Source organism: Artemia franciscana, unplaced genomic scaffold (genome assembly GCF_032884065.1).
Source record: "Artemia franciscana unplaced genomic scaffold, ASM3288406v1 PGA_scaffold_218, whole genome shotgun sequence".
NCBI lineage: Eukaryota > Metazoa > Arthropoda > Branchiopoda > Anostraca > Artemiidae > Artemia > Artemia franciscana.
Genome location: NW_027062647.1, coordinates 1162827 through 1187079, shown reverse-complemented (window position 1 = coordinate 1187079; position 24253 = coordinate 1162827). Strand labels below are relative to the sequence as shown.

The following is a 24253-nucleotide window of genomic DNA, read 5'->3' as shown; positions in this document are numbered from 1 at the left end:
AGTATACTCACACTACATGCAAATGGAAGTGCAGACGCTTCAACCGGGATTGCAAAATTTTGAGGGCGTTTTTTCAGAGTAGGTGGGTTTTATTTTTAATAGGGTTGAAAATTTAATAAGATGGGCAGCTGTTCAGTAGTTTCGTATATTGAAAGTTTGGATTTTAATTCAACTAAGTTTAGAGATTAATTTGTCTGAAGAGGCGGGAAGGAGAAGGGGGATGTAAAATGTAATGTTAATTTGAAGGATTATAGAGGTGTACAGTGCTTTTCTTTCGATACGGGTTTAGAGTGATTTAAGTACGCGGTTCTTGTTCCAGGGCAGAAAGCTACGGCAAAAGATACTAGTCAAACACTTTTGGACAGTTTGGCTGTTAATGGGAATGGGGAGGGGGCATAATTACCCAAAGGAGATTTTAACTGTTTAAAGGGGCCTTATCCTGTTACACTTAAGGGGATAGATATATTTGAGAGAGCCTATAAACATTTAAAGATTGGTAATACAGTTTTACAGCAAGATACAGAATATGAAGAAGGCGAACTTAGAGATAAAGAGGGGGCAATAAATTCAGTGAGGGCTTCATCCATTGAATCGATGAAACACTGGTTATGGCTTCTTTACGAGCATCCCAATGAACCTGATGTGACTGGAAATTTTTTTTAAATTCTACATATTACTTGGGTTTCAACTGAGGGTACAAAGAGGTTACTTGCTGCTATTATTCATTGTGTCAGTCTAGATTTCGTACCAAATTAAAATTGAAACACCAGCGTTATGGGTTCCAATCGTGGAAACAGTTTCGGGTGACGAAGCCATCTTGCGTTTCAGGACTTTCTGAAATTCACTTTTGCAGAGTGACAAAGTAGCATTAGGCATCGACGAAAAACTCATGAATGTGTGCAATTCATTAAACTCGAATTGTCTTAAAGAATATGAGGCCATTGTAGTCTCTTATGCTCATGCGCAATGGATCTCGAGTAATACAATGCAATTGGTAAAGGTATTTGAGACACCGGATGAGGAAGATTGTTTAGGCGCAGATATGGTTGCACTGATTAAAACAGCCAATAAGTCAATTTCACGGCCACACAAAGCAAACAATCCAGTGACTCTATTACCAGAGGATGAATTTGTAATTGAAAATAAAGGAATATAGTGGTAATGTGAGGGAAAATTTTTCAAAGATAGAGTGGGAAATGTTCGTCTGTGACCATGATCATTTAAGTAATCTAATTTTTGGGGGATGGGAGCAACTTTCATGGATTGGCACATAAACCTTGAAATTTAAATTTTAAGCAACAATACTTTCTTTTGGTCTACATAAATAGTTCCAAAAATATTTTAAAATCATATTACCAACGTTGGCGCATTTGCAAAAAGGTGAAGTTGTAAATGTTGCATGGGTAGATGGATCTTTTTCATATAATATCATACCCAAATAATCTGAGAAGTTGTTTCTCTTACAATTCAAATGGAAAACAGTTGAAAATAATAACAATAAATAATATTTTTTTTACTTCGTTAAGACAATTAATTGAAGTAAAAAAGTGACGATTTTAATGGTTTCCCCCTCCTTAAACAGCGCTTTCAAGAGGATGAAATGTATCATTTATTAACGACGAAGGGCAAAAACCTGTATGAAAATGCCATCTTTTGAAGTCACATTGATCTTTACTTTAAGGACCCACTTAACAAGTCCTGTCTCTAACTCCACCTTCCCACGGCTACCTTTTGGCTGGCGATTTTTAATGTCAACGAAAGACTTATTGAGCTAAAACGATTTTGCCTCTCAGTTTCAGCTTCCCTTAGAACACTGAAATGCCACTCGGCAGTGACATTTGACAATGGCAGTGAAAAAAGCACTATGTCATTTTCAGGACGTTTGGAAACATGACTCCCCCTGTAGAAGATTTGATTGTAAGATTATGGCGTTAATAGACCACTATGTCCAATTCGTTGGCAAGATTTACTCCTTCAGTTAAAGCTAAATTTGATATGGACCGCCATTCCTACTCTATCTTCGCCTTATTCCAAATACCAGATTCATAGTGCTCCAAGAATTTATGAAAATCAGGAACTCTTAGCTCGTAGCTAGAGCTTGGAGTCAGGAACTGGATGAGGCTGTAGATCTTGTCGGAGAAGATAAAATGATCAAGAATTGGCTTGATAGCTTCAATGTAAAAGTCTCCTGAGGAGTGACGAATTCGGAGACTTTCGGCTACGAAACGGCCATCAACAACTTCCTTCTTTTCCAGTCCCAAAAGGAAATTCTGGTGTCCACCAATATAAATCGCTTTTGTAGATAGATTTTCAAGATCTGAAGTAAAGATCTTTGTGCCTGAAACATAATATTAATATCAAACAGTTCGTGGTAACGAACTGTAGTAAAGAGTGAACCGGCTCAATAGTAAACGAAATTCTAAAAAACGGAATTTTGATGCTAAGAGATACTTTGAAAGAATCAAATTTTTATGCTGATTTTAAATATATAAGTTTCATCATATTTAGTGTTTGTTATAACAAGTTAAGAGCCTCAGAAAATTTGCCTTATCTTGGAAAATAGGCGAAAACAACCCTTAAAAGTCATAGCGTCTTAACGAAAATCATACCATCTTATTCAGCGTATCCGATAACCCCTTAGAAAAAATTTCAAGCGCCTATCTACAAAAATGTGGAATTTCATATTTTTTGCCAGAAGACAGATCACGGGTGCGGTTTTTTTTTCTTTTTTTTTCTTGTCCCCAGGGGTCATCGTATCGACCAAATGTTCCTAGAATATCGCAAGAGGGCTCATTCTAACGGAAATGAAAAGTTCTACTGCGCTTTTAAAGTGACTAAGAAATTGGAAGGCACTTAGGCCCCCTCCCACGCTCATTTTTTCCCAAAGTAAACAGATCAAAATTTTGAGATAGCCATTTTGTTTTGCATAGTCGAAAACCATAAAAACATTTCTTTGGGGATGACTTACTCCCCCACAGTCCCTGGCGGAAGGAATGCAAGTTACAAAATTTGACCATTGTTTAGATACAGTAATAGTTTTTGGGAAGTATACAGACGTTTTCAGGGGGATTTTTTGGTTTGGGGGTGGGATTGAGGGGAGAGAGCTATGTGGGAAGATGTTTCGGGGGAAGAGAATTTCGATGAAAAGGGCGCAGGATTTTCTAGCATTAATAAAAAAAAATAAAAAAAATAAACATGAAAAAGTTCTTTCAATTGAAAGTAATGAGTAACATTGCAACTTAAAACGAACAGAGACTATTACACATATGAGGGGCTCTAAAAATACTTTAGCATAAAGAGTGAGGTATTTAGGAGGAGGTAAATACCTCGCTCTTTGTGCTAAAGTACTTTTAGTAATTTCAACTATTTATTCTACGGCCTTTCTGATTCAGGGGTCATTCTTAAAGAATTGGGACAAAACTTAAGATTTAGTGCAAAGAGTGAGGCATTAAAGAGGGGACAAACCCCCTCATACACATAATAAAAATATTACAATATAAAAGTTCGTTTCGTAAGTTAATTCTTAAGTTACGTATATTTTTTACTAACAAAAATGTTCGTTAAAAATTAAAAGTTTTAGTTGCCTTTTTAAGTAATCGAAAAAGTGGAGGGCAACTAGGCCTCCTTTCCCACCCTTATCTCTCAAAATCGTCTAATCAAAACTAAGAGAAAGCCATTTAGCCAAAAAAAGGAATTAATATGTAAATTTCATTTTAATAATTTATGTGCGGAGAGCCAAAATCAAACATGCATTAATTCAAAAACGTTCAGGAATTAAATAAAAAAAAACTAATTTTTTTTAACTAAAAGTAAGGAGCGACATTGAAACTTAAAACGAACAGAAATTACTCCCTATATGAAATGAGTTGTCCCCTCCGCAATCCCTCGCTCTTTACTCTAAAGTTTGACTCTTTGCCACAATTCTACTTTTTAAAAAACTGAAAACTTTAGTGTAAAGAGCGAGGGATTGCCGAGGGGACAGCTCATTTCATGTACGGAGAAATTTCTTTTCGTTTTAAGTTTCAATGTCGCTCCTTACTTTCAGTTAAAAAAACTAGTTTTTTTATTTAATTGTATATAAGGTTCTAACTTTCTTAAATGACCAAACTAAAAAGTATTTTTAACCATTTTGTTTCATATGAAACTTAAATTTTATTTATATTTAAATAAAATTCTGAGCAATGCCCTTCTTCCCCAAAAAGGGCAAAGACGTTCGATGATGATGCAACCACCTCCGCCCTACAAAGCGAAGATTTGGACCCTTCTTTGGTCCCCCCACAAAGCGGGGAGAATGCGGCCACTTCCGCTCTACAAGGCTATGATGCAGGCCCTTCAAAAGGGGATCCCAGCATGCAAGATGGAGTTGCAAGCCCTAGTGCAATTAAAGCCACTGAAACTCTATGATATTTCTAGAAAAGCTTATTGTTTTAGGGATAAAAACTTAATATTTGTTAGGCATGGGGAAATAGCTAAAATGTTGGAAACCTTGTTCTCGACCACTGGAGGGATGCTTAATGGTATTTCCAATCCTAAAAAATTTTTACGGATGTTACTTGTGGGCCATAAAAATTCCGAAATGTAAAAAAAGAAAACCAAGAGTTTTAGGCTTAAGAGAAATCAGACTTGCTGAAATAATCAAATATCTTTGAATAGACTATAGTATGAAAAGACATTAGATTGCCTAAAAACCAAAAAACGACTTAAGCGCGCGGGGGAGCTTGGGAGGGTGCGAAGCGCCCCCACCTACTAGGTGTTTTTATATATATAGCCACCTACCAACAGCTAGTTTTTATATATATAGAAGATATCTGTATTCTTTTTTATCAAAATCGGCTCAATATTTCTTTTGGGAAATTGTCATTATGGGATTGGGCCTTAAAAAAGATTAAGAAATAAAGACATAAAAATAAAGACGAAAAATATATAGACAAAAAAATCCTTCGGGAGTCTTAATTTTGGAAAAAAAGATTCGTGGGAGTGACGTCATATTTGTGTGCATATTTCAAGAGATTAAATGCATCATCCCCTCGCTCATAGGAGTGATGGAATCGTTTTATTATCTACTAGTTATTGAGGTGGCGCTTCGCGCCAACCCAACACCTAGTTGGTGGGGAACTTCGCGCCCCCCAGGCCCCCCGCGCGCGTAAGTCGTAACGCGCCATATTAGTTACGCGCCATTGTAGTTGTGTCCCTGTGTCCCACCTGTGAATAGATATATATATATATATATATATATATATATATATATATATATATATATATATATATATATATATATATATATATATATATATATATATATATTATATATATATATATATATATATATATATATATATATATATATATATATATATATATATATATATATATATATATATATATATATATATATATATATATATATATATATATATATATATGTGTTTTTAACTACGTAAAACATGCGAATATACAACATTCTTCGCTGTACCATTGTCTGTGCATATAAATAGATTGTCAGGTTTACTGACTCTTGAACATGCAACATGTAATTGTCCATGGGAAAAACAATCCGTATTCAGATCTATACCTCATTATTCTAATGATGTGTCCCTGTGTCCCGGTCGTCATTTATATTCCCTGTGTCCCGGTCGTCATTTGTGTCCCGGTATCCCAGTTTGTAATTTCTCTTTGAGCGTCCCGTTCGTCGTTTATATTCCCTGTGTCCCTGTCGTCATTTGTGTCTCGGTCTGTAATTTCTATTCGAACAATCCCTGTGTCCCGGTCGTCATTTATATATCCCGCCAGTGCCCCTGGCGTCCCCGTTTTAGTTGTGTCCCTATGTCCCGGTCGTCATTTATATTCCCTGTGTCCCGGTCGTGTTTTATGTCTGGGTGTTCCAGTTTGTAATTTCTCTTTGAGGTTCCCGGTCGTCATTTATATTCCCTGTGTCCCGGTCGTCATTTGTGTCCCGGTGTCCCGGTATGTAATTTCATCAGTTGACAAACATGACGTCAGTCGACAGACAACTTCATGACGCATACGGCTCATTCCTTATAATGACATCAGTCGACAAACAAACATGACGTTACTCGACACACACACACAGAAAACTTATTTTTATATATATAGACTAGCTGGTGGGGTGGCACTTTGTGCCACACCAACACCTAGCTGGTGGGGGCTCTTCGCGCCCCCCAAGCCCCCCCCCCCGCGCGTAAGTCGCTACGCGCCAGAGTCATAGTACTCAAAGAAAGTTACGAAAACTAGGAACTCTTAGCTTGTAGCTCGAGCTTTGAGTCAGGAAATGGAGGAAGTTGTCATATATTGTCGGAGAAGTGAAAATGATCAAGAATTTACTTGATAGCTTCAATGTAAAAGTCTCTTCATGAGCAACGAATTTGGAGACTTTCGGCTACAAAACAGCCATCAACAACTTCCTTCGTTTCCAGCCCCCAAAAGAAATAATGTCTTTTCTATCAGATATAGCCACTGTTATCAGGAAGATAATTTGCTTCATCATACGGGTTGATGGTGAAAGGATTAGTTACTTACTTAAATCCTCCTACACCTGGGGGCACATAAGGCAGCGACGGTAGACCTAGAACTTGACCAATCTTGTGCCAGAGACCAAAGTTTGTTTAAATTATTTTGAAGACTGGTTGCCTCTTTCTCCAGGGATTGACCAAGTGTCCTGTATTGTCTTTCACTTCTTCAAATGCTGAATGGGGTCCAACACCATGAATAGCTTTTGTACATGGCTTTTCAAGAGGTTAAATATGGGTTTTTGTGACTGAAACATATTATTAAATTCATTCAATTCTCCTAACACATACTCAACAAAATACATTTAAGCTCTTGAGTATGGATTGTTCAATATATTTTGTGCATGGATATTTATGGGTGAGGGATCATTAAGCACTAAAGAGTCCTAATATAACGTAGGAGTACCCCACTGCTCGAGAACACAAGTCGCGCAGTTTTGAAATGAAAGCCAACGAGTGGGAGCCAAAACAAGGACTCTGTGCAGTTCCACTTGAGTGAGAACTTGAAATTCTTCCCTATATTTATCTTGCCGTTTTGGAGTGATTCTGCGTAAATCTTCCAGACTCTTTGAAAGTTGTTTACAAGCATAACTTGCAACCAGGGAATATGAATGGCAGCTACACTTACCAACTGTAACCCATGGATATTTTCCTTCTACAAGCGTCTTGACTAAATGGTTTATGCCCGTCATAGCATTAGTGGTGTCAGAGCAAATTACAATCCAATTTTAAAGAACGCCCACCTTCTTGACATTATTCATGACTCTGACAAGGTTTTGTCGTCACTTCTTAGATCATAGTTTGCGATTTTCCTTTCGATTCAAAAGTTAGTATAAGTTTCTGCCTTCAGTACTAGAAGAAGTCGAAATATCATAATTTACTCTTTTTAGTTCAAAAAGAAGTAGGAAAGCTATGCGCATGATTTACGTCCGGTTTCACGTCAAACTTACTATTTTTTATTACAGAAGAACAAAAAATGCTTAAAGAAAATTTTGGTAGAAAAACAGATTCTTATAATGTTTAGTTATTTGGTTATATCTGTATTTTTAGCCGAGACATGATTTCTTGGTCGAAGGCGATTCATAGAATGTTGGAGTTATATCTCTCCAAAGTTTTTACCTGACTCCTTACCAAATTCTGCTAAGTAGTACTAAGCGTCCGGTGTGGTAAGTGAAATAGTTCTAAGCAGTACTATAGCTAGTATACAATTATTAGTTAGAAAAAAAAAATTTCTTTTTTTTCTCTTTTCAAAGAAAAGTTAGGTGGTATAAATGGCTTCAAAGTAAAATATTTTACATATTTAGATGCAAAATCACACGTTTTCAAGCAAAGGGCACAAATACAAACGCAACATCCTATACCCCTCACAAACCTCTATGACGGGGAATCCTGGCAGAATAAAAAACACACACTAAAGATGAAAATGAAAGTGACAGCTTAGCTCGAGCGAAGTTGATGCAGTTGAGGCTATATGGGTCTTCTGTTGGGGTTATTACCAGGCAATCATTTTATCTAAGGGGGCAAAACCTAATGTTAGAAAGTGACATGGTTAGAACCAAAAGGCTGGTACTTGTCTTCTGATACCCGGTAGTCCTTTAAAATGCAGACCTAGAATAAAAACTGTAAATAATACTACAGGAAAACAATTTGTGAATTCCTGCCATTTCTGGAGCTTTGGGTACAAAGTAATGATAAAATACACTATAGGTAGGGAAAATTTATTTGGAACAACTTTACTCTTTGTCTTTGATGTCTAAGAATGTGCTGTACTCTTAAAATTACACTGTAAATAGTGCTGTAGACAGAATCTGTAGAATGGGGTATTTTAGAAACTTTTGGTATAAAAATAGCTTCTTTTTGTTCCGGAGACTAGTAGAGATCAATGGCAAGTACAAAATGACCATAACATTTACATATAAATTGCAAGAATTGAAGAGCACAAAAAAGGATAGTTTAAAAAGGCCTTTACTGGATAGTATCATATATATTTCCAATTTTCACCAACGAATTTGATTTACTTGAACAAAGAAGGTTAAAAATTCTCCTTAAACGCCCATTCCTTAGCGTCAAAAATATTTCTATTCAATCATTTTTACTCAGAAGTCAAATTATTCAGATGGCTTGTTGGATGAAGCACTTATGTATATATTAGTACATGCATGGCAACTGGCAAGTTTTATCTTTTTGAAATGCAATCACATATTTTCAAATGAAAATGGTCTTTCCATTTTAGTAAACTTAACTACTTGAGGATTCAGATAATGCCACTAGCTACAATATGTAAATGCCACTATCATAATTGCTAGACAGATTGGGATTTGTTCGGTACACTGAAGTTTTTCACAGCTTATCTGTCTTTTATTGATTTTTTCTAAGTGAAATTGGTGATATTATTTTGTGTTTCGTGGCTACCCTGTCTGAAGGCAATTATATCTTTGAGATGAATCAGCAGTTTTCAACGAGCTTTTACATTGGAACCGTTTAACGAAAATATTTTTTCAGAAGGGTTCGCTATATGAACCCGGTGCTAAGAACTGGGCATATTTGTTGTCAAATGGATATATTCTGGGTTGCCCTCTAATACTACTAGTAAAACTAGTAATACTGCTAGTAATACTAGAAAAAATAATGCTACTACTCAGGGTCTTTAAAAAGCATTACCGCGGCGTAAAATTTATTACATCCCAAAAAATTGTCATTTGTTTCTATAGGTAAATATTTCTCTATGGCTAGCTCTAATCATCTGATTTCTTATATGACAGAAAAGGGCAACTTATGCGGCATGCAAATACAAGCAATTGCAACAAAACGTCGAATCTGAATTTTAATCTCATCTTCTAATGTTTGCCTTGTGTGGTAATAACGCTTTCAGACCATCCATTTTCTAGAAAATTGTCCGGAAAACTGGAAGTAGTGAAAATAATCGAGATATTCAGTATTTTTAAATACACGTGTAATAGTTTATCGGCTATCCTCATCAAAGTTTTTTTTCTGAACCAATACCTACAAAAACACAATTTTAAGCATGCACCATTTGGAAAATTTGCCCCATTTCTATTGAAAACACACAGAAAGTTGAAACATGTCAATTGTTTCATCAAATTCTGAGACGTTTCAAATTACTAATACATTGTTAAATGTTTTTACTTAATAAAGCAATGTTTAGTTATCAGGCATTTACCTATTTGCACTCGATTATTGAAAAAGAGGCCTTCGGGAACGCTACAAATGTTAAAAATTTAAAGCAATAAATTAAGATATTCTCTCTTAACTGATAGTTTTGAATTGTATTGTACAAACTGTTAATGGAAAAATATTGTACACAATACAGCGTAACTATTTAATTTTTATAAATTTATTTAAAGTCGAAACCAAGAAATAAGTTACAATAAACCTTTTGTACAACTTCAATGCATAGAAAGTTATATTAAAGTAAATGTTTTTCTTTATAATTGTCCATTCTATATATATTTTCTATTAATTTTTGAAATGCTGACCTGTTGAAGATTAAAACCCTGATCTTCATCAATCAGCATAGAATAATACAGCTTCTCTATCACCATAGGACTGCTACTATCGTGGGATTGCTACTACCAGTGTTGTCAGTCGACCACAACCACTGCGCGGTTCTCATCGACTGACGATAATTTAGAGTAAAACTTGTTTTTTTCTCAAATAAGTATCAGAGGCAAATACAAAGTTAATACACTTTTTAGTGATAGTTTTTTAAAAGTTTCACTGATCGGGTACGTTTGCTTTAAAAAAAAATCGTCAGCATAATTTTAATCGGTCACCATATTCTTCCCGCCCCTAAGAAAAATAGGTAGAGACACGCTTGCCTAAAATTTCAAATACCCAAGACAAGTTTCAAATTTTGCTTGACCGATTTACCCCTCCTTCAGAAAGCCTGGATCCAAAACTTTGAGTTTTTTCAGCTAAATTGACTTAGAAATTTGCGTAGAAATAAAGCATTGCTGATGTTTAGAGGCCTGAGGACAAGGTGTGTAAAAAATACATCTGATTCCAGGCAAACCTATTGGGTTTGCAATGACTTTGAGGTCGTTTTTTGCATTTCAAAAGTCACTATTTTATCTTTTTGAAGAATGGGATGGAACAATTGAAAATGTAATTGCTAACAAAAAAAATCGTTACTATGACAAAGACCAGTTCTAATGCACTTGGTATTTACCAAGTGACATATAGTAATCGCAATTTCTGTCTGTCTGTCTGTCGGTCCTGGTTTTGCTAGTTTGGACGCTTCTAGATAAGCTAGGACGATGAAAGTTGGCAGGCGTATCAGGGACCAGACTTGATTAAATTTTAATTAATGATTTCCTTGAGTCAACCATCCCGGGGGGAGTGGAGGGATAGATAACTTGGAAATATTAGAAAAAACTAGGTATTTTTAACTTATAAATGGGTGATCGGATCTTAATGAAATCTGATATTTAGAAGTATCTTGTGTGTCAGAACTCTTATTCTAAATCCCGACTGTATCTCTTGAGATTTTGGGGAGGTGGAAGGGGAAACCGGAAATATTAGGAAACACTTATAGTGGAGAGATTGGGATAAAACTTGGTGAGAAGAATAAGCACAGGTACTAGATACGTGATTGACACAATCGGAACGGGTCCAATCTCTTTGAGGGAGTGGGGAGGGGTTATTTCGGAAAAATTAGAATTAAATGAGGTATTTTTAATTTACAAACGGGTGATAGGATCTTCATGAAATTTTATATTTCAAACCACCTTGTAACTCGAATTTCCTGTTTTAAATTCTGACGGGATCCGGCGACATTGGGGAGTTGGAGGGGGAAACCTGAAATCTTGAAAAACGCTCAGTTTTGAAAGATCAGGAAGAAATTTGGTGGGAAGAATAATCACAAGTTCTAGATACGTGATTTGCACAACCAAACCGGGTCTTTTCTCTTTGGGGGAGTTGGAGGGAGGGACTTAATTCGGTAATTCAGGAAATTAGAAAAAATAGGGTATTTTTAATATACGAACAGGTGATTGGATCTTATTGAAATTTTAATATTTAGAAGGAACTTTTGTCTCAGAGCTCTCATTTTAAATCCCAAGCGGAACTGATGACATTTGGGGAAGATGGAGGGGGAAACCGGAAATCTTGGCAAACGCTTAGAGTGGAGAAATCGTGATGAAACTTGGTGGGAAGAATAATTTCAAGTCTTAGATGCATGATTGACATAACTTGACCGGATCAACTCTTCTCGGGGCGATTTGCAAGGGGGGGATAATTTGGAACAAATAAAAAAAATCAGGTATTTTTAACTTACGAACCGGTAATCGGATCTTAATGAAATTTGATATTTACAAAAAACTCGTGTCTCAGATTTTTATTTTAAATCCTGACCGGATCCGGTGACATTAGGGGATGTTGGAGAGGGAGACCGGAAATCTTGGTAAAACACTTAGACTGGAAAGATCGGGATGAAACTTAGTGAAAAGAATAAGTACAAGTCCTAGATACATGATTGACATAAACGATCTTTGGGGGTATAAAGGGGGGGGGCAGATTTCGATTGCTTTGGCGAGTTTGGTGCTTCTGGACGGGCTAGGACAATAAAAATTGGTAGGCGTGTCAGGTACATGCAAAAGTTGACTTGATAACAGTCGTTTCCCGATTCAACCATCTGGTGGGGGGATTGGAGAGAGGAAAAATTTTGAGAATGAGGGTAGGTTAATCTTATGAATGGGTGATCAGATCTTAATGAAACTTGATATATAGCAATATTTCATGTCTCAGATGTTCCATTTTCAATTCAGATCGGGTCGAAGGACATGGGAGGGGGATTGAAGGGGGATTAGAGTGGAGAGATCGGGATGAAACTTGAGGGGAAAAGCCACAAGTTCTATATACGTGATTGACATAACCGGACCAGATTTACTCTCTTTTGGCGGAGTTGGGGGGATTTCTAGTACATTGGCAAGTTTGATAAATAAGTACAAGCTATAGATCCGTGATTGACATAAGTGGACAGGATTCGATCTCTTTGGGGGAGTTGGAGGGATTTCTAGTGTTTTGGCGAGTTTAGTGCCTCTTGACTTGCTAGGACAATGAAATCGATAACTCTAGTACCTAGTCTAATTTTAGGTTCCAGCCTCGTCACAAGTGCCATATGAGCTCTTGCTCGTTAATGAGAATCATTTTACTAAAAGTGGTAAAAACATTAGAAAGAACCATTCAGATGGAAAGAAACAGGTCAACTGGAATCGGCCAACTGGAAACACAGAAACAGGTCAACTGGAATAGGTTTTTTTTAAGTTTCACTGATCGCGGCAAAACACGTTTGCTGACTCAAAAAAAAAAAGAAATTTTCAGCAGGATTTGCCTAAAAGTGACAAGCTTGTCTAGAATTTCAAATACCCAAGGCAAATTTCAGATTTTGCTTCTTGACCAATTTCCCCCTCCTTCAGAAAGCCTGGATCCAGAAGTTCGAGTTTTTATGGCTAAAACGACTGAAATTTGCATGAAAATAAAACTTTGCCGATGTTTGGAGACCTGAGGATTAGGCTTGAAAAGAATCCATCTGATTCCATGCAAACCTACTGGGTTTGCCGTGATTTTGAGTTCATTTTTTTTTATTTCAAAAGCCCTTTATTTCAAAAGGGATTGAAAAACAGAAAATGAATATGCTAACAATAAAAATCATTACTATGATCAAGACCAGTTTTTAATGAGAATCATCGTATTAAAAGAAAGAAAAATGTTAGAAAGAACCATCCAGATGGACAGAAACAGGTCAATTGGAATTGGACATCCCGTCTTGAGATTCGCTAATGATTACATCTGTGCAGCACTGTGCAGAATATTTTAGGTCATAGCGATGCACTCTTTCGAAGTTGTATTGATCTTTACTTTAAGGACCCACTTAACAAGCCCTGACCACGGCTATCTTTTAGCTCTAACTCCACATTGCCATGGCTATATTTTTGCTGGCGAGTTTTAACGTTGACGAAAGAGTTATTGAGCTAAGACGGTTTTGCCATTCAGTTTCAGCTTCTCTTAGAACACTGAAATGCCGTTCGGCAATGACGTTTGACAATGGCAGTGAAAAAAGTACTATGTTATTTCCAGGACGCTTGGAAACATGACTCCCCCTGTAGAAGATTTAATTGACCACTATGTCCAATTTGTTTATAAGATTTACTCCTTCAGGTAAAGTTAAATTTGATATGGACCGCCATTCCTGCTCCAGCTTCGTCTTATTCCGATTACCAGATTCATAGTGCTCCTAGAATTTATGAAAACCAGGAACTCATTGCTCGTAGCTGGAGCTTGGAGTCAGGAACTGGAAGAAGTTGTAAATCTTGTCGGAGAAGAGAAAATGATCAAGAATTGGCTTGATACATTCAATGTAAAAGTGTCTCGGGGAGTGACGAATTCGGAGACTTTGGGCTACGAAACGGCCATCAACAACATCCTTCGTTTCCAGCCCAAAAAGGAAATCATGTCTTTTATACCATATATAGACGCTGTTATCGGGAAGATAACTTGCTTCATCGCACGGGTTGATGGCAAAAGGATTAGTTACTTACTTAAATTCTCCCACGTCTGGGAGGTGAATAGGGCAGTGACGGTTGACCTATAACTTGACCGATCTTTTGTCAAAGACTAAAGTTTTTTCAGAGTGGCTCGGAGACTGGTCGCTTGTTTTTCCAGGGATTGACCAAGTTTTTTGCGTTATCTTCCACTCCTTCGAATGCCGGGTGGGGTCCAACACCATAAATCGCTTGTGTACATGGATTTTCAAGAGGTAAAGTAAGGGTTTTTGTCCCTGAAGTATAATATTAATATTGCATATGAGGCTGACAACTTAAGCTAATTCGAACTTTCTTAAATGATCAAAATAAGAAGTATTTTTAACCCTTTTGTTTCATAGAAAACTTTAATTTAATTTCTATTTAAAGAAAATTCTGAGCAATGCCCTCTCCCCCAAAAAGGTCAAAGGCGTGCGAAGATGATGCAACTACCTCCGCCCAACAAAGCAAAGATGCCGACCCTTCTTTAGTTCCCCCACAAAGCGAGGAGAATGCGACTACTTCTGCTCTACAAGGTCATGATGCAGGCCCTTCATAAGATGATCCCAACATGCAAGATTGAGTTACAATCTTGAGTTACGTAATTAAAGTAACTGACACTCTGTGATATTTTTGGCAAAGCTTAATATTTTAGGGATAAAAAACTTAAAATTTGTTCGGCATGGGGAAATAGGTAGGATGTTGGGAAACTTGTTCTCGACCCCTGGAGGAATGTGTAATGGTATTTCCCATACTAAAAAGTTGTTTCCCTTTAGTTTAATAAAGGAAAAAACCAGGACCCTCTCGATAGTTTTGAGGAGCTTTGAGGAGCCCCAAGCCTCCAAAGACATAGGATTTCACCGAGCTTTAACGGTAGAAATCTTTTTACGGTACGGTCATTCCATTTTTCTAGAGAATAACTCTGTTTTGTTAAAATAATTTTTTTTTAGATAATCAGGTTTTTAGAGATATTTTTCTTGACTGTTCTTTATGGGGGTATTTTTTGATCTTTCTGGGGATAACTTGAAATATTGCCCTTTGTTATTTTTTCAAGAATACTTCCCCACATGAACAGCATTTTAGAAGCGTTTCACTGTTTAAGTAGGGCAATGTTCCTGCCTATAGGGTGGGGATTTCAGGACCCTAGTCCTCAGATTATTAATATATAATTTTTCAGTCTAATTTATATTCTTTTTTAATGGTAATAATATATTTCCTTTCACGATATTATCATAAATGTTTCAAGGGAATAACAATTTATTCTTTTTTTCAGCCCGCCAATGATGATCCAGCATGGATCAAGCAACTATTCATCGATTTCTTTGTCGAGAATGAAGCACCTGTGGAAGCCTACACCCCCAGCAGAAGTTTTTTAAGACTCTTAATTTCAATGGGGGGACTTTGTAATAACTGAAGCGTAAAGGAGGCAACTTGCCCCATGTAAGTAATTTCTGGCTCTTAAATTCTTAGCTGGTAGAATACCTTCACCAAGGCTGAACTGCCATTTGGCTCCATTTAGGGACTCATTACTGGGTCTTAAATCGTTAGTTGGTAGTATGGGGTTTCCATATAACAACGGTCACTTTAACCCTCCAAAATTCGCAAACTCATAATATTTTCTATTTCAGCCTAATGTATTCTTTTTAAGGTGAAATCGTGAAGTCTTTTTAAGGTGCCTGGTTGACATTGCCTTTTGCAACCCTTATGTCCTTAAGGCTGAGTTTGGAAGCACCTTGAACATCCTTACATGTGATAGTATTCAAATGGATCTAGTTGACCTAATCCACTCCTATGAAAGCAAGATTAGGGCCTTTCTCCAAAATCAGATTCGGGGGGCGGGAGGTAGGGATAGCGTAAAAGCACCTATCGCTCATAAGAAATATTTCTCGAATGAAATATTACGTGAAATATACTCACACTACATGCAAATGGAAATGCAGACGCTTCACCTGGGATTGCAAAATTTTGAGGGCGTTTTCTCAGAGTAGGTGGGTTTTATTTTTAATAGGGTGGAAAATTTAATAAGATGGGCAGCTGTTTAGCGGTTTCGTTTATTGAAAGTTTGGATTTTAATTCAACTAAGTTTAGAGATTAATTTGTTTGAAGAGGCGGGAAGGAGAAGGGGGATGTAAAATGTAATGTTGATTCGAAGGATTGTAGAGGTGTACAGCGCTTTTCTTTCGATACGAGTTTAGAGTGATTTAAGTATGCGGTCCTTGTACCAGGGAAGAAAGCTACGGCAAAAGATACTAGTCAAACACTTTTGGACAATTTGGCTGTTAATGGGAATGGGGAGGGGCCATAGTTACCCAAAGGAGATTTTAACTGTTTAAAGGGGCCTTATCCTGTAACACTTAAGGGGATAGATATATTTGATTGGTAATACAAGTAATTAACATTTAAAGATTGGTAATACAGTTTTACAACAAAAAACAAAATATGAAGAGGGTGAACTTAGAGATAAATAGGGGACAATAAATTCAGTGAGGGTTTCATCCATTGAATCGATGAAACACTGGTTGTAGCTTCTTTATGAGCCTCCCAGTGAAGCTGATGCGACTGGAATTTTTTTTTAAATTCTACATTTTACTTTTGTTTCAACTGAGGGTACAAAGAGGTTACTTGCTGCTATTATTCATTGTGTCAGTCTAGATTTCGTACTAAATTAAAATTGAAACACCAGCGTTATGGGTACCAATCGTGGAAACAGTTTCGGTTGACGATGCCATCTTGCGTTTCAGGACTTTCTGAAATTCACTTTTGCAGAGTGACAATGTAGCATTAGGCATCGAAGAAAAACTCATGAATGTGTGCAATTCATTAAACTCGAATCTACTACTACTACTACTAATAACTCACTGCAGCACCAAGCCACCTGAGGCCAACACAGCTACAGACGCTCCTCCTCCAACCTAATCTATTTAAAGCCTCCCTCTTTACACCCTCCCAGGAAGTCCCCATTTCCTTTAAATCTTTATTTATGACATCCTCCCAACCCAGACAAGGACGACCTGTTTTCCGTGTAGCCCCAGACGGTTGGCCGAAAAGGACAATCTTCGGTAATCCGTCATCCTTCATCCGTAGAACGTGGCCTAGCCATCTCAACCTTTCTTTCAATATAGCCCCAGAAAGCGGGATTGAAACACACTTTTCGTACAACCTACTGTTTGAAATACGGTCAGTCAGCTGGGTACCCAGAACAATCCGTAGGCAATTTTTCTGTAAAATATCTAGTAAATTTTCATCTGCTTTTCGGAGTGCCCATGCTTCAGAGCCATATTTGACCACTGTCATCACTGTAGCTTCCAATATCCTAATGTTGGTTTGTAGGTTTATCTTTCTATTCTTCCAAACTTTTTTTAACTGTGAAAAAACACCCCGAGCTTTAGCTATTCTACTTTTAACATCTTCACTTCTCCCACCATCTTTACTAATAATACTACCAAGGTAACTGAAGCTCCCAACCTGATCAATCTTTTCGTTACCTAATGTCACCTGTTCATCTTCACTTATTCCTAGCCTTAGTGACTTAGTCTTCTTATTATTAATTTTCAAGCCTATTTTAGCACCCTGAACTCGTAAAACCTCTAAAAATTCATTCATTTTGCTCACACTTTCATCTAATATGCTTAAATCGTCAGTATAATCTAAGTCCAGGAGCGTTCTTCCTCCCCATTTGATTCTATGGTCTCCAATTGCCTTTCCTGTGCTCCTTAGGACGAAGTCCATCAAAATGATCCATATAAAGTGGGAAAGAATACAACCCTGCTTAACTCCTGATTTAATACAAAACCAGTTGCTAACCTCATTTCCTACCTTAACCGCAGCAGTATTGTTCTCGTACATAGCGCAAATCACATTAATGTATTTTTCTGGTATACCATATAACGATAAGACCTTTGTTAACGCTGTTCTATAAACAGAATCGAAAGCTTGCTCATAATCGATAAAACTAAGGACCAAAGGTGTTTGACATCGAAGGGACTTCTCAATTATTAACCTAAGAGTGAAAACATGGTCGACACATCCGGATGAGGAAGATTGCTTAGGCACAGATATGGTTGCACTGATTAAAACAGCCAATAAGTCAATTTCACGGTTACACAAAGCAAACAATCCAGTGTTTGAGGATGAATTTGTAATTGAAAATAAAGGAATATAGTGGGTATGTTAGGGAAAATTTTTCGAGGATAGAGCGGGAAATGTTCGTCTGCGACCATGATAATTTAAGTAATCTAATTTTTGGGGGGATGGGAGCAACTTTCATGGATTGGCACAAAAACCTTGAAATATAAATTTTAAGCAAAAATACTTTTTACCGGTCTACATGAATAGTTACAAGAATATTTTAAAATCATATTACCAGCGTTGGTGCATTTGCAAAAAGGTGAAGTTGCAAATGTTGCATGGGTAGATGGATCTTTTTCATATAATATCATACCCAAATAATCTGAGAAGTTGTTTCTCTTACAATTCAAATGGAAAACAGTTGAAAATAATAACAATAAATAATATTTTTTTACTTCATTAAGACAAATAATTGAAGTAAAAAAGCGACGATTTTAATGGTTTCCACCTCCTTAAACAGCGCTTTCAAAAGGATTAAATGTATCATTTATTAACGACGAAGGGCAAAAACCTGTATTAAAATGCACTCTTTTGAAGTCACATTGATCTTTACTTTAAGGACCCACTTAACAAATCCTTGCTCTAACTCCACCTTCCCACGGCTAGCTTTTACCTGGCGATTTTTAATGTCAACGAAAGAGTTATTGAGCTAAAACGATTTTGCCTCTCAGTTTCAGCTTCCCTTAGAACACTGAAATGTCAATCGGCAAAGACATTTGACAATGGCAGTGAAAAAAGCACCCTTAAAAACCCCCTAGAAAATTTCAAGCTCCTATCTACAAAAATGTGGAATTTTGTATTTTTTGTCAGAAGACAGATCACGGGTGCGGTTTTTTTTTCTTGTCCCCAGGGTCATCGTATCGACCAAATGGTCCTATAATATCGCAAAAGGGCTCATTTCAACGGAAATGAAAAGTTATAGTGCCCTTTTTAAGTGACCGAAAAATTGGAGGACACTTAGGCCCCCTCCCACGCTCATTTTTCCCAAAGTCAACAGATCAAAATTTTGAGATAGCCATTTTGTTTTGCATAGTCGAAAACCATAAAAACATTTCTTTGGGGATGACTTACTCCCCCACAGTCCCTGCCGGAGGAGCTGCAAGTTACAAACTTTGACCATTGTTTAGATACAGTAATAGTTTTTGGGAAGTATACAGACGTTTTCAGGGGGATTTTTTGGTTTGGGGGTAATATTGAGGGGAGGGAGCTATGTGGGAAGATGTTTCCTTGGAGAATTATGTCACAGGGGAAGAGAAATTCCATGAAAAGGGCACAGAATTTTCTAGCATTAATATAAAAAAACAACCAAAAAATAAACATGAAAAAGTTTTTTCAATTGAAAGTAATGAGTAACATTGCAACTTAAAACGAACACAGATTATTACGCATATGAGGGGCTCTAAAAATACTTCAGCATAAAGAGCGAGGTATTTCGGAGGAGGTAAATACTTCGCTCTTTATGCTAAAGTATTTTTAGTAATTTCAACTTTTTATTCTACGGCCTTTCTGATTCAGGGGTCATTCTTAAAGAATTGGGACAAAACTTAAGATTTAGTGAAAAGAAAGAGGCATTGAAGAGGGGACAAACCCCCTCATATACATAATAAAAATATTGGAATATAAAGGTTCGTTTCGTAAGTTAATTCTTAAGTTACGTATATTTTTTACTAACAAAAATGTTCGTTAAAAATTAAAAGTTCCAGATGCCTTTTTAAGAAATCGAAAAATTGGAGGGCAACTAGGCCTCCTTCCCCACCCCTTATTTCTCAAAATCGTCTAATCAAAACTAAGAGGAGAAAGCCATTTAGCCAAAAAAAAAGAATTAATATGTAAATTTCATTTTAATAATTTATGTGCGGAGAGCCAAAATCAAACATGCATTAATTCAAAAACGTTCAGGAATTAAATAAAAAAAAACTGTTTTTTTTAACTGAAAGTAAGGAGCGACATTAAAACTTAAAACGAACAGAAATTACTCCGTATATGAAATGAGTGGTCCCCTCCTCAATCTCTCGCTCTTTACTCTAAAGTTTGACTCTTTGCCACAATTCTACTTTTTAAAACAATTGAAAACTTTAGTTTAAAGAGCGAGGGATTGCGGAGGGGACAGCTCATTTCATGTACGGAGAAATTTCTGTTCGTTTTAAGTTTCAGTTTCGCCCCTTACTTTCAGTTAAAAAAAACTAGTTTTTTTTATTTAATTGTATATAAGGTTGACAACTTAAGCTAATTCTAACTTTCTTAAATGACCAAATTAAAATGTATTTTTAACCATATTGTTTCGTAAGAAATTTAAATTTTATTTATATTTAAAGAAAATTCTGAGCAATGCTCTTCTTCCCCAAAAAGGGCAAAGGTGTGCGATGATGATACAACCACCTCCGCCCTACAAAGCGAAGATTTGGACCCTTCTTTGGTCCCCCCACAAAATGGGGAGAATGTGGCCACTTCCGCTCTACATGGCTATGATGCAGGCCCTTCAAAAGGGGATCCCAGCATGCTAGATGGAGTTGCAAGCCCTAGTGCAATTAAAGCCACTGAAACTCTGTGATATTTTTAGAAAAGCTTATTGTTTTAGGGATACAAAACTTAATATTTGTTAGGCATGGGGAAATAGCAAGGATGTTGGGAACCTTGTTCTCGACCCCTGGAGGGATGTTTAATGGTATTTCCCATCCTAAAAATTTTTTAAGGATGTTATTTGTGGGCCATAACAATTCCGAAATTTAAAAAAAAGAAAACCAAGAGTTTTAGGCTTAAGAGAAATCGGACTTGCTGAAATAATCAAATATCTTTGAATAGACTGTAGTATGAAAAGACATTAGATTGCCTAAAAAACAAAAAACGACTTACGCGCGCGGGGGGCTTGGGGGGCGTGAAGCACCCCCACCTACTAGGTGTTTGGGTGGCACGAAGCGCCACACCAACAGCTAGTTTTATATATATAGAAGATATCTATATTCTTTTTTGTCAAAAACGACTCAATATTTCTTTTGGGAAATTGTCATTATGGGATTAGGCCTTAAAAAAGATTAAGAAATAAAGACAGAAAAATAAAGACGAAAAAAATAAAGACGAAAAAAATATAGACAAAAAAAATCCGTTGGGAGTCTTAATTTTGGAAAAAAAGATTCGTGGGAGTGACGTCATATTTGTGTGCATATTTCAAGAGAATAAATGCATCATCCCCTTGCTCCTACGAGTGATGGAATCGTTTTGTTATCTACTAGCTGTTGGGGTGGCACTTTGCGCCACCCCAACACCTAGTTGGTGCTTCCCCCCCCCCAAGCCCCCCAGCGCGCGTAAGTCGTTACGTGCAAGAGTCATAGTACTCAAAGAAAGTTACGAAAACTAGGAACTCTTAGCTTGTAGCTAGAGGTTTGAGTCAGGAAATGGAGGAAGTTGTCAGATATTGTCGGAGAAGTGAAAATGATCAAGAATTTACTTGATAGCTTAAATGTAAAAGTCTCTTCATGAGCAACGAATTTGGAGACTTTCGGCTACAAAACAGCCATCAACAACTTCCTTCGTTTCCAGCCCCAAAAAGAAATCATGTCTTTTCTATCAGGTATAGCCACTGTTATCGGGAAGATAATTTGCTTCATCATACGGGTTGATGGCGAAAAGATTAGTTACTTACTTAAATCCTCCTACGCCTGGGGGCACATAAGGCAGCGACGGTAGACCTACAATTTGACCAATCTTGTGCCAGAGACCAAAGTTTGTTTAAATTATTTTGGACACTTGTTGCCTCTTTCTCCAGGGATTGACCAAGTGTGCTGTATTGTCTTTCACTTCTTCAAATGCTGAATGGGGTCCAACACCATGAATAGGTTTTGTACATGGCTTTTCAAGAGGTGAAATATTGGTTTGTGTGCCTGAAACATATTATTAAATTCATTCAATTCTCCTAACACATACTCAACAAAATACATTTAAGCTCTTGAGTGAGGATTGTTCAATATATTTTGTACATGGTTATTTATGGATGAGGGATCTTTAAGTACTAAAGAGTCCTAATACAACCTAGGAGTACCCCACTGCTCGAGAACACAAGTCGTGCAGTTTTGAAATGAAAGCCAACGAGTGGAAGCCAAAACAAGGACTCTGTGCAGTTCCACTTGAGTGAGAACTTGAAATTCTTCCCTATATGTATCTTGCTGTTTTGGAGTGATTCTGCGTAAATCTTCCAGACTCTTTGAAAGTTGTTTACAAGCATAACTTGCAACTAGGGAATATGAATGGCAGCTACTCTTAACAACTGTAACCCATGGATATTTTCCTTCTACAAGCGTCTTGACTAAATGGTTTATGCCCGTCATAGCATTAGTGGTGTCAGAGCAAATTACAATCCAATTTCAAAGAACGCCCACCTTCTTGACATTATTCATGACTCTGACAAGGTTCTTTCGTCAGTTCTAAGATCATAGTTTGCGATTTTTCTTTCGGTTCAAAAATTAGTATAAGTTTCTGCTTTCAGTACTAGAAGAAGTCGAAATATCATAATTTACTCTTTTTAGTTCAAGAAGAAGTAGGAAAGCTATGCGCATGATTTACGTCCAGTTTCACGTCAAATTTACTATTTTTTATTACAGAAGAACAAAAAATGCTTAAAGAAAATTTTGGTAGAAAAACAGATTCTTATAATGTTTATGAGACTAGTAGAGATTTTTGGCAAGTTCAAAATGACCATAACATTTACATATAAATTGCAAGAATTGAAGAGCACAAAAAAGGATAGTTTAAAAAGGCCTTCACTGAATAGTATCATATATATTTCCAATTTTCACCAACGAATTTGATTTAGTTGAACAAAGTAGGTTAAAAATTCTCCTTAAACGCCCATTCCTTAGCGTCAAAAATATTTCTATTCAATCATTTCTACTCAGAAGTCAAATTATTCAGATGGCTTGTTGGATGAAGCACTTATGTATATATTAGTATATGCATGGTAACTGGCAAGTTTTATCTTTTTGAAATGCAATCACATATTTTCAAATGAAAATTGTCTTTCCCTTCTAGTAAACTTAACTACTTGAGGATCCAGATAATGCCACTAGCTACAATATGTAAATGCCACTATCATAATTGCTAGACAGATTTGGATTTGTTCGGTACACTGAAATTTTTCACAGCTTATCTGTCTTTTATTGATTTTTTCTAAGAGAAATTGGTGATTTTATTTTGTATTTCGTGGCAACCCTGTCTGAAGGCAATTATATCTTTGAGATGAATCACCAGTTTTCGACGAGCTTTTACACTGGAACCGTTTAACGAAAATATTTTTTCAGAAGGGTTCGCTATATGAACCCGGTGCTGAGAACTGGACATATTTGATTTCAAATGGATATATTCTTGGTTGCCCTCTAATACTACTAGTAAAACTAGTAATACTGCTAGTAATACTAGTAATACTACTAGTAATACTAGTAAAAATAATGCTACTACTCAGGGTCTTTAAAAAGAATTACCACGGCGTAAAATTTATTACATCCCAAAAAAATTATCATTTGTTTCTATAGGTAAATATTTCTCTATGGCTAGTTCTCCTCAAATGATTTCTGATATGACAGAAAAGGGCAACTTATGCGGCATGCAAATACAAGCAATTGCAACAAAACGTCGAATCTGAATTTTAATCTCATCTTCGAATGTTTGCCTTGTGTGGTAATAACGCTTTCAGACCATCCATTTTCTAGAAAATTGTCCGGAAAACTGGAAGTAGTGAAAATAATCGAGATATACAGTATTTTTAAATACATGTTTAATAGTTTATCGGCTATCCTTATCAAAGTTTTTTTTTCTGAACCAATACCTACAGAGACACAATTTTAAGCAATCATCATTTGGAAAATTTACCCCATTTCTATTGAAAACACACAGAAAGTTGAAACATGTCAATTGTTTCATCAAATTCTGAGACGTTTCAAATTACCAATACATTGTTAACTGTTTTTACTTAATAAAGGAATGTTTAGTTATCAGGCATTTACCTGTTCGCACTCGCTTATTGAAAAAGAGGCCTTCGGGAACATTACAAATGTTAAAAATTTAAAG

General features: G+C 36.6%; 1 long non-coding RNA gene across 1 annotated transcript; it reads right to left on the bottom strand.

Moving 5' to 3' along the window:
• Positions 1 to 1265: 1265 nt before the first annotated feature.
• LOC136041418 (uncharacterized) lies at positions 1266 to 24005 on the bottom strand. Its single transcript, XR_010621022.1, has 3 exons — positions 21837 to 24005; positions 6538 to 6775; positions 1266 to 2338 (listed from the first exon to the last, which is right to left on the bottom strand). It is a non-coding gene; the product is annotated as an uncharacterized LOC136041418 (long non-coding RNA).
• Positions 24006 to 24253: the final 248 nt, after the last annotated feature.